The 12348-nt window shown below is 34.3% G+C and overlaps 1 long non-coding RNA gene across 1 annotated transcript; it reads left to right on the forward strand.

Annotated features, from left to right (window-relative positions):
* The first annotated feature begins 1970 nt into the window (after nt 1-1970).
* On the forward strand, nt 1971-3263 carry LOC113713703 (uncharacterized). The gene is made up of 2 exons (XR_011822545.1): nt 1971-2267; nt 2780-3263. It is a non-coding gene; the product is annotated as an uncharacterized lncRNA (long non-coding RNA).
* The last annotated feature ends 9085 nt before the right edge of the window (nt 3264-12348 follow it).

Consider the following 12348-nt stretch of genomic DNA (forward strand, 5'->3'; position numbering starts at 1 on the left):
TGGGTTCGTCTTGTTTTAGTCGTTAAGTTTCGGGATTTCTTTTTTAAATCTCTGTGAGTGATCTATTTCATTGAGATGATGAGTTTCACCCGAAAAACTTAATCTTTTGAGAAGGAGTGATATTTGATTCTTTTGTTTCGAAGAAGGGTACGGTGGAGGAGATGACGACTCAGGGTTTCCGATGATTTTTTAAAAGATGTTTAATCTCTAATTTTGTGATTGAGTTTTTATTTTAATTGATAACCGGTTATAGAGATTAAGTTTTTCTGCCCGATTTATCGGTTAACTAATTAAATATGATCCGAGTTGGGTTGTTTCAGGATTTGGTTTATAAAGGGATACTTGGCAAGATTAGAAAGAGTGGGATAGGATGTGAGATAGGGTGTGGTATAGAGGATCCGTTGCGATTCAAAATCTTCTTATATTGTACCTCTTCAATCAATCCTTTTTCACTTCTTAATTCAAGATATAAAAAGAATCTTGAAAATGGAAACTCATACCCATTTTCTTTTGCATAACAGTAGTGGACTTGCTCAACTTCTATAATCATTAATATCATGTCCTTTAAGAGTGGTATTACTATTTTCCTCCCATCACGTCTTTTTTGCATTAATTTATGCAAGCAAGAGAGATGAACATAGACCATCATCAAAGGTCTTATTTTCTCACCAAGAAATTAATTTAGCAGCTTGCTGTCACATTTTCCTCCTTCTATATCTTTCATACTTTTCAAAATAAAAGAGAATTGGAGGCAAGTAAACCAAATTGTCAACATAAGTTTACAGAAAGCCATTTTGATTTTTTATTTTTTGTTATAAAGTTTTCTAGATGCACTTCCTTTCTCCATTGTCTGACCAATGAGAAAGAAACTGCCTTTGCTATACAGTTTCAAAACTTCGTTGAAATTCACGTATCTATCAACCCAAATTCAGTTGCTTTTACTGACTTCCAGAGCTCCTCATAAAGTCATAATTGGATAGCCATTTTTTATATAATTTTTTTTTAACATCATAAACATATTCTTTTAATCTTTGTTAAATTTCTTAATCACTTTTTTATATCACATCCCAAAAACGTAATACATCATGATTCCAAAAATGTTTTTCAAATAATCTTCTTTCCCAACAGACACAGTCTTCATCTTTGAAAAAACTTAATCATGCATCCTGGCTCTTAAATTTTCCTCGTCAACCAACAACATTACATTTATGCCCAGCTTTTGGGCCTTCACAATTCTTGTAACATATGCAACCTTAATTTGCTAGAATTTCAACCGAGGGTGCAACTCAATCGAGTAGTTCGACTCTTGTTCGTGAGTAGTTCGGTTAATAGCTCGACTCAAGTTCGGTCAATAATTCGAGTCAAACTCGGTTAATGTCGAGCTCGAGTCAAGGCCGAGCTACTCGATTGAGTCTTCAAGTCAAGCTCGAGTATGTATATCATACACTCAATAGCTCATCAAGCTCTATCGAGTACTTGGTGTAATATTTAATTAATATATTATAAATAATTAAATTATTCTTCTAAATGGATTATTTGTAATATTTACGACCATAACCGTATATTGAGTTTGGGGACTCGAACTCGATATCGAGTTCACCAACTTCTCGAGTTTTATTGATTTGAGTTTGAGCCCTCCAAGTATTACGTCAAGTCGAGTTTGAACTTTGTTCAAACAACTTGTTCGAACTTGAGTTCGAATTCAAATTCTGCTATTAGGCATAAAGTTTGTGCTTTGAGTATGGCAATACTGGAGTTCGATACGATTCAATAGCACCCCTAATATCAACCTTGAAGCCTCCTTAGGGTATTAATGAGTTGTAAACCATTCTGCGGTCAAGAGCATGAAAATCTAGAAATTCTGCTGTATAATTTTCAACATGTAGCCTAAGAAAACCGGCAACATGATGACCTTACACATTCTATCAAGTCGACGGTATTTTTTTATCTTGAGAACCAGTCAACAAGAGTTGGATCTGGTTGCCAGGAACATCTATATAAACCCAGATAAAGCATCCCAAATTCATATCATCGATCTGCCTATACATCTTAGCATTTCTAGCTTCATTTGATTCGATTACAAACAATAGAGATGGCCGTCAGCTTTGGTAAAGGATTGCTTGTCCTCCTCCTAACCTTAGTAGCCACCTTGGCAATTAGCCAAGCTGAAACAGTTGTTGTTGGAGGGTCTCAGGGATGGCGCTACGGCTACAATTACACTAATTGGGCATTGAATCACGGTGCCTTTTTCCTCGGCGACACACTAGGTTAGCCTTGTATTTATTGTCCGAAATTTTTATAGCTACAAAGGCTAGACTGACGTCTCAGTTGAATTAGAAAATCTGATTCGATTCAATTTTGATATATACTAGTTTTTTCATTCTAGCATAGGCAAGATAAATTGGATATACTTTTGATTGGATATTCCAAATCTACTAACAAACTGGTTAATATTAGTAATCTGCTGGAAACCTTTTCTAAGGCTTGTTCTCGGTTGATTATCTTACTTTGATTATATATATTCTAATTTTTAATAATCTTTTTTAATGATTTTGTTTGCTTTTACATCTAAATTTTAGATTTTTTTAATGGCTAAAAAAGTTAAAACACAGAATCTACCAAAGAGTAGCTTTAACTAATTTTGATTATTCTTTATAATCATTTTTGTATATATAATCAGCTTTTGTAAAATATAAAGCACACAAGAACAATAAGTAGAAAAATTTATGAGTATTAGTGTTGGTTTGGTCTAACCTTAGTTGTTTTGCTGGTGCATCAGTGTTCAAGTATCGTCCTCCTAGCAAAATCTCGAGGCCTCACAGCGTGTACCTGCTGCCAAACCTGTACAGCTTCTTGACATGCGATTTTAGGGGCGCAACCCGGTTGGCAGGTCTGAATCAAGGACGTGGAAATGGCTTCTCCTACGTGCTAAATCAGGTCAGACCTAACTACTTTGCCAGCGGAGAGGGCGACGACTGCAAGAAAGGATTGATGAAATTCGTTGCCATACCTCTGTATCGTCCTCCATTCCCCTGATGTGTTTCGCCAAAGCCACAATCGATCTGCAACATGCTTCTTGCTCAAGTATTGATTTTATGTGCGTAGCATGATTACGTGCTACTATTCAAAAATAAAAAAAATTATATTGCAGATGAAAATTAAGATTGGATACGCTCCATTATTTAGTTGTTTCATGTGATATTGTAATAAACTGGAAAAAGTAACAAATAAATGCAATTTATTTAGTTGTGGTTTTTCTTCTACGTAAGCCTGTTACATGCACTTGTTACTCATAAATTCGTGGTCATGGGTTTTCAGTTTTCACTCGTTATTTTATTTTACATAATTTTTTCTTTTGGAGAAATGATTTTGCATAGTTTGCACACTTGAGATCCTATTCTTGGATGCATCTTGTATTCCGGGTAATACCAGCGTCCCGTTCAGTTGCTCACTGGCTAAATAAATGAGAGATAGGGAGACTATAATGTCCAATGGCGGGGACAATGATGTCCAATTTGGGTTGGGGGCAAAATAAGTACAAGTTTAGATGGAACAGACTTAATATCTGTCCAGTTGTTTATATTAAAATCTAGATTTGCAAAATCGAGTTGTAAAATGAGTTAAACTATTTAAAATTCAAACTGAGATCGGATTGCTAAAAGCTTATTTGAGCTTGGTTGCTCAACTATCAAATCAAAGTATCAAAATCAAGCACGAATAAGCCAATCTCAAGTTTAAATACAACTTTGAACTCATTAAAACAATAGACTTATGTTGGTTCAGTTTGTTGCGTGAATTGGTTCGCCTGTTTTTAGACACCACTCAGCATACACTATTAGCCAAGATTATTTCTAAATCAACGTCTTATAAGTAAGGAATAGCTTTAGACACGAACAAAAACAAAATAATTAACTTCTGCCTACCTCAAGTAACCATCATCATTTTCTGCATCAGCCATTATAATATTAAGCCAATCAGAGTTCCTATTCTCGACTTCCTCGACAAAATTAAGTAAACAACTGCAGCGCTAGCATTTGGGAGAGTAGAAATCAATTACAGTTGCCCCCTTTCTGGTAAACAGGGCAGCCGCAAGAGCTCTCTGCTCAGCCTCCCCTTGCTCTTGCGAAGTCAAAAATCTTCTTCTTTTCGATACCCTATACGTTGGTTCCAGCCTGTAGCTGGAAAGGGATTTTAATCATTGGATTTGCGTCTGTGATATGTTATTGACGAAAACAAATGCCGCGAAGCCAAGATTGTACACTACTTTTTTTTTTTTTTTTAACACGATAGATTCTGTAATACACTTATTTTTGCTCTATACTAGAAGGAAAGGAACCCAAAGGGGTTAAGAGGTAACCTGACAGGGATTGAATCATCACCTACTCAAACGGGTGTTTACGTGCCCGCTGGCAAAACATTCTAGGAAATCCTGGATATTAGATAGTAAGCCAAGGGTTTCGATTCCTTAACTTACATCCAAGTAGCGTCTTAAGACTCTTTTGATGACCAAGAAAAAAAAGGGGTACCTTGAAGTACCAATTTAAGTCGTCCAGTTTTTTTTTTTAGGATAACAAGACGTAACAGAAGGAAGAATATATACATTCAAGATTGAAATATCCCAAACATAAAGTTGCGAAGTTCAACTGATTATGATTACCAAGAAAATCTCTAAATAATTGACTATCATCTTAACTTCAAAATATTCTAGGAAGTAATATATTTGGATTAAGCATGTATGACGGGTATTTTACATACGTACAAGTTAAAAAACCGAATTACACCCGTTCACTGCAAGTATACAGGTCAACTAGTAGTTTAGGGTATATATCGGGTCGATCCCACAGGAAAGAGTGAACAATTACCAGTATTACTAAAGCTTCTCTATTATTTAGACTATCAATGAATTATAAGAAATTTAACCTACTGAAATTATACAAAATGACAAATGAAAGCTCCTTAGGTTATGGTATCCCTAACTACTCATGCAAGTGCTATATTTGGATCATTAATTACTACATCTAGGCTAGTTATGGTGTAATTTCCTTAAACATGTGAAATCTACTTTCGTAGTGAATCAACTATACTCATAACTAATCCATACCTATTTTCATGGTTATGAAATTAGCTACAAGTTCATTTCTTCAATGAAATTACATGAAATGAATCACTAAAACCACATAAGTGCACCTCTACTTTCGTGAGTGTACTCCCTATGTTTAGCACCTCTTGAACTAGTGTTAAATCTCAATTTTCATTGCAGAAACAACACCTTAGATAATCACAATCAATGGTACCAGATTAATCATGATTTAAAGAGCCAAAGTGCTAAATAACTTGCTTAAATCATAGCAAACAAATAACCAAATAATAAACACTAACAATCATAGAAAGTTCAACCAAACCCAAGGTATAAACTTTAGAAACACATAATGAACACAAAATCCAGAACTTGTATATTAACTAAACTTGGAATCAAATACAAAAGATAAAGAGTTTGGAAGAAATACAACCCTTGTCACATGAGCTTTCTTCCTTGCCTTCTTCATCCTCCATCTTCATCCTAATCTAAATAATAAACAAGAATGGATGAACTATACTACTCTATACTAAGCTAAACTAACACTAGGGAGATGAAAGAGCTACATTTCTGCAGCTTCAAGCTTTCTCCCGTAGCTCTCTATCTCTTACTCCGCTATGAACTCCCTTCTCTGCTATCTACTCCTCTCCCTCTTTATATTATTGGATCCTCTTCAATCTTGCAATCTTGGCTATTTTATGATGAAATATGGTCAAGAAATGAGGATTACATCTCCCTTTTACAGCTGGGAATGTTTCTCACATGTATAGCATCCCATGTGAGTTGGTGGAGGTGAAATTGAGTTTTACGCGTACATAGCAACCTTTTCTGACCACAATCCGGCCAGGAATCCGGCCACAAATCCGGCCAAATTCCGGCCGGATTGCTACAGTGACCATTTGGTCACTTCTAGTTCAATTTCCAGCTCTGCTCCGATTTTGACACAACTTCAACTGAACTTTTCTTGATGATAAAAGCTGATTTAGCTCTTGACCAAAACATAAAACTTGTAGCCCTTTGAGTTAGCTTTCCAATGCATCAAGAATCACCTCATTTGGATCTGTGTAGGCTGAGAAATGACCGAAATACCCTTACCTGCTCATTGCCCTGTTCCAGTTTCGACCAGTAGAAATTTGCTATTGTAATTCGGCATTTTGACCTGGAAAACCTTCAAACTGGATTTATATGTCTTCACCAAAGTTGTAGATCTATCTCTTATCTTCAAATTGGTTCAAGAATCATCTTAATCCGATCACTGTAGCTCAAGTTATAGCCGAAATACGAAAATGTGTCAAAACTGTCAAAATACACAAAATCCAAGTAAAAAGTGATAAAAACCTCATTTAACCACTTAAAAACATTTTTCACCAATTATAGCCAAAATGAATCATTTTCTTCCAATAATATACCCAAAGTGACTAAAAATAATATAAAATATCCTACAATTATTACGTAAATTAGTCACTTATCAAACTCCCCCACACTTAAATCATTGCTTGTCCTCAAGCAATTCACACATAATCAAATGCAATGATTCAAGAGGTGAAACAATATATGCACTTTGTCCAATTTAATTCCTCAAGACTTGGAAAATAATCATTATACAATTATTCAATTTACACTAAATACTCATAATATCAAGTAAAGGAAAGATAATTATACCCTAAATTCAACAAGTTAAACTTAATCTCTTACCCTAACTTAATTTTACAAATAAGCAAATCACATAGTCAATTTATAGCTTTCCCCCTCCTTATAATCATCTTTTTCTCAAAATTCTATAACTAAGAGGGATTTATTCACACAAATTTTACTTAAATAGTGAGAATGCCTTTTTACGCGAAAATCGACACTTTTAGGTGAAGATCCCCGGTTACTCAACATTTCACTTATTCAAGTTGCTAATGCATACTCTTAATTCAAGTACCTTTTTACGCGAATGTCGACATTTGTAGATGCCAACCCCCGGTTACTCGGTACGAGAATCATTGGAGTAGAACAATTTTTATTTACTTTCTTTTCTTTTCTCTTTTTTTTCTCTTTTTTTTCTACTTTTTTTTTTTATTTTTCCCTCATAGAAAAAAAATATATATAGAAATAATCAAAGGAGGAGTATAACCTTTATCGACTATATCAATCACTTACTTACAAAATTAAGTAAAGAGAAGAAATCTCATTAAACATGTAAAATTATAGGCATAATTTTCCTTACTTTACCAAATATACTTTCTAAAATGTAAAAATTCTAATTGCATAATACTATTTCCAAGTTAAATGAGGACTAAACCTTCCAAAATACATATAACATTTCAACAATTGGAAGAATAAGGTTGGAACAAATTAGCCCTTTTTGAATGAAAATGCAAAAATTTGAAGAAATTTTGGGCTATAGTGAAATATTGGAAAAGATTTTAGAAAAATTTTTACAGAGTTTCTTCTTATAAATGGAAGAAAACTCCCTGCCAACAAACCTATTTTCTAGCAAATTATCCACATGGCAAGCAATTCAAACACAATTCCAACATTTCTAAGCATTTAAATCCACAAAATATCATCACCTAGCAAGTAAATGCAAGTTCAATACTTTCCTCCCCCACACTTAAACTTCACATTGTCCTCAATGTGAGAAAAGGAAAATAAATAAGGAGTAAAAGAAAATACTGCTCAATTGAACTTGCGCAATCCGAATCCATGTCCAAGTGATGAATTTCCAACCGTAATTGAGAAAGAATGGAGAGTTCACTTGTTGCACCCTTTGCAATTGAGATCATTTGCATGAACTCTTGCCATTGCCACCTACAAAACATACAAAAACATTAATCGAAGAACTAAAACTTACTAAAAACAAGCCAACATGAAGAAAAGTGGAGTTGAAAAGTGATCCAAGCCTTCGTTTTTAAAAGGATCCGAGATCGTTTTTGAAAGGATCCTAGGTCGGATCATGATAAGTGAGCTCGGATCAAGAAGCTCGAATTTTTTCTGATTGCAGAAGTGGATCCGAGGCCTTGGATCCATATGGATCCGAGCTCGGATCAAGAAACTCGAAGTTTTCTCTGATTGCAGAAGTGGATCCGAGGCCTTGGATCCATTGAATCTGCACTTATTGCAGAATTTTTGCAATTTTCAGTTTTACCTCAATTTTTCAAAATACACCCTAGATCATTTCTATGTCAAAATAAACCATTCACGCACATGTAAAATGATCTAAACATGCATTCTAAACCTCTTTAATGCATCAAAAACCATAATTATTGAATTTGAGGTATTGAGATCTTTGATCAAACTTCGCTCTTTTCACCTCATTTGGTCACTTTTTCAAAACTTACAAATGAAAAACAACAAAATTACTCAAACTTATACTTTAAACATAAAATCACTCCAAAGTAACACCAACTTAAACAAGCATTGGGTTGCCTCCCAATAAGCGCTTCTTTAAAGTCAATAGCTTGACTATTTCTCCTCATTTTTTCAAGGAGGCTTTGTTAGCGAATAATCCACCATTTTTGGTCTTGGTGGATCATTAAATGGTGACTTTATAGCAAAAGCCACATGATCTAATGATGTGAGAAATGAAAGTGACTTACATATTTCAAGTGTTTCATAGATATTACCTTGAATATGCACCACTTGAGAACTTACCAAAGGAAATGCCATGAAAGTATCTTGGGTAGGAATATCTTTAAAACATGTACTTTCAATGCACTCCTCAAGAGGGGTGAAAAATGAGTCATTAAAACTCATCTCTTGAGGTTCAAAGTTAGTTCCAAAGATATTATCATGTGAAATGGACATTTGCTCATTGAAACACAATTGAGATTCATCATTTTCATCAAAATGCAACCCATTTTCACATACAACATTCCCACCATTCATGCTAAGATCATTTTGCACATTATTAGAGGAAATAACTTCACACAATGCACTCAATTGCTCATGTATTTGACCAAAGTGAGAAACTAATTCATCTATTCTTTCCTCAATCCTATCAAAACGGTCGGAAGTTGCATTTGCTAGCTTTTCTATTGCTAAATCAAATTGATTAGAATAATTTTTTGCAGCTAGCTCCCAAAATGCATTAGAATCATTAGCTAATGGTTCATTCTCTAATTCCCAAGGCAGAGGTGCATTAGCTAACTTCTCTATTGCCAACTCCCAAGATGGTTTTGATTCATATTGGACACTTTCAGATTGGTAATCATAAAAACATGAATTATCACTATAAGTACATTGATTATTCCAACCATAAGCAGGAGAATTGCTCCAATTAGCATTATATTGATCAAAACAAGGATTGTAATGCTCTAATTCATCATAATAATCCACATTTTGTGCTTGCATACATGTATTAGTAGCATGATAACTTCCACACAAGTCACAAATCACATGATAAGAATTAAAAGTATTAACATTTCTCCCTTGCTCAATTTTATGCATAATTGTGTCCATTTGAACTTGTAACATCATAACATCAAATTTAGCCTTTAAGCACTTCAAACCATCTTCAAAAGACATACCTTCAGTAATTTCTTGATTACCTCTGTTGAAGGAGTTTTGCACTAGGTAACCATCCTTTGCCAATCTTCCACTTCTCAAGCATTGTCCTCCAAATTGACCTACCCTCCTCATTACCTAAAATTGTCTTTAAACAACTTAAGAGCAAAATTAGTAAGAAAAATAGGTGATAAAACACATACACATATAAAACACAGAAAATAACATTCACAGTATAACTAATAATATGTCTAAACTAATAAAGTTGCTCTTCACACCGATATTGCCAAATCTTCCCCGGCAGCGGCGCCAAAAACTTGACGGGTATTTTACATACGTACAAGTTAAAAAACCGAATTACACCCGTTCACTGCAAGTATACAGATCAACTAGTAGTTTAGGGTATATATCGGGTCGATCCCACAGGGAAGAGTGAACAATTACCAGTATTACTAAAGCTTCTCTATTATTTAGACTATCAATGAATTATAAGAAATTTAACCTACTGAAATTATACAAAATAACAAATAAAAACTCCTTAGGTTGTGGTATCCCTAACTACTCATGCAAGTGCTACATTTGGATCATTGAATACTACATTTAGGCTAGTTATGGTGTAATTTCCTTAAACATGTGAAACCTACTTTCGTAGTGAATCAACTATACTCATAACTAATCCATACCTATTTTCATGGTTATGAAATTAGCTACAAGTTCATTTCTTCAATGAAATTACATGAAATGAATCACTAAAAACCACATAAGTGCACCTCTACTTTCGTGAGTGTACTCCCTATGTTTAGCACTTCTTGAACTAGTGTTAAATCTCAATTTTCATTGCAGAAACAACACCTTAGATAATCACAATCAATGGTACCAGATTAATCATGATTTAAAGAGCCAAAGTGCTAAATAACTTGCTTAAATCATAGCAAAAACTTGACGGGTATTTTACATACATGCAAGTTAAAAAAAAAACCGAATTACACCCGTTCACTGCAAGTATACAGATCAACTAGTAGTTTAGGGTATATATCGGGTCGATCCCACAAGGAAGAGTGAACAATTACCGGTATTACTAAAGCTTCTCTATTATTTAGACTATCAATAAATTATAACAAATTTAACCTACTGAAATTATACAAAATGACAAATGAAAGCTCCTTAGGTTATGGTATCCCTAACTACTCATGCAAGTGCTATATTTGGATCATTAATTACTACATCTAGGCTAGTTATGGTGTAATTTCCTTAAACATGTGAAATCTACTTTCGTAGTGAATCAACTATACTCATAACTAATCCATACCTATTTTCATGGTTATGAAATTAGTTACAAGTTCATTTCTTCAATGAAATTACATGAAATGAATCACTAAAACCACATAAGTGCACCTCTACTTTCGTGAGTGTACTCCCTATGTTTAGCACCTCTTGAACTAGTGTTAAATCTCAATTTTCATTGCAGAAACAACACCTTAGATAATCACAATCAATGGTACCAGATTAATCATGATTTAAAGAACCAAAGTGCTAAATAACTTGCTTAAATCATAGCAAACAAATAACCAAATAATAAACACTAACAATCATAGAAAGTTCAACCAAACCCAAGGTATAAACTTTAGAAACACATAATGAACACAAAATCCAGAACTTGTATATTAACTAAACTTGGAATCAAATACCAAAGATAAAGAGTTTGGAAGGAATACAACCCTTGTCACATGAGCTTTCTTCCTTGCCTTCTTCATCCTCCATCTTCATCCTAATCTAAATAATAAACAAGAATGGATGAACTATACTACTCTATACTAAGCTAAACTAACACTAGGGAGATGAAAGAGCTACATTTCTGCAGCTTCAAGCTTTCTCCCGTAGCTCTCTATCTCTTACTCTGCTATGAACTCCCTTCTCTGCTATCTACTCCTCTCCCTCTTTATATTATTGGATCCTCTTCAATCTTGCAATCTTGGCTATTTTATGATGAAATATGGTCAAGAAATGAGGATTACATCTCCCTTTTACAGCTGGGAATGTTTCTCACATGTATAGCATCCCATGTGAGTTGGTGGAGGTGAAATTGAGTTTTACGCGTACATAGCAACCTTTTCTGACCACAATCCGGCCAGGAATCCGGCCACAAATCCGGCCAAATTCCGGCCGGATTGCTACAGTGACCATTTGGTCACTTCTGGTTCAATTTCCAGCTCTACTCTGATTTTGACTCAACTTCAACTGAACTTTTCTTGATGATAAAAGCTGATTTAGCTCTTGACCAAAACATAAAACTTGTAGCCCTTTGAGTTAGCTTTCCAATGCATCAAGAATCACCTCATTTGGATCTGTGTAGGCTGAGAAATGACCGAAATACCCTTACCTGCTCATTGCCCTGTTCCAGTTTCGACCAGTAGAAATTTGCTATTGTAATTCGGCATTTTGACCTGGAAAACCTTCAAACTGGATTTATATGTCTTCACCAAAGTTGTAGATCTATCTCTTATCTTCAAATTGGTTCAAGAATCATCTTAATCCGATCACTGTAGCTCAAGTTATAGCCGAAATACGAAAATGTGTCAAAACTGTCAAAATACACAAAATCTAAGTAAAAAGTGATAAAAACCTCATTTAACCACTTAAAAACATTTTTCACCAATTATAGCCAAAATGAATCATTTTCTTCCAATAATATACCCAAAGTGACTAAAAATAATATAAAATATCCTACAATTATTACGTAAATTAGTCACTTATCAATGTACAACACTTCAATGAATTGA

The sequence above is a fragment of the Coffea arabica genome, chromosome 10c, assembly GCF_036785885.1.
Source record: "Coffea arabica cultivar ET-39 chromosome 10c, Coffea Arabica ET-39 HiFi, whole genome shotgun sequence".
In the NCBI taxonomy this organism is placed as follows: Eukaryota; Viridiplantae; Streptophyta; class Magnoliopsida; order Gentianales; family Rubiaceae; genus Coffea; species Coffea arabica.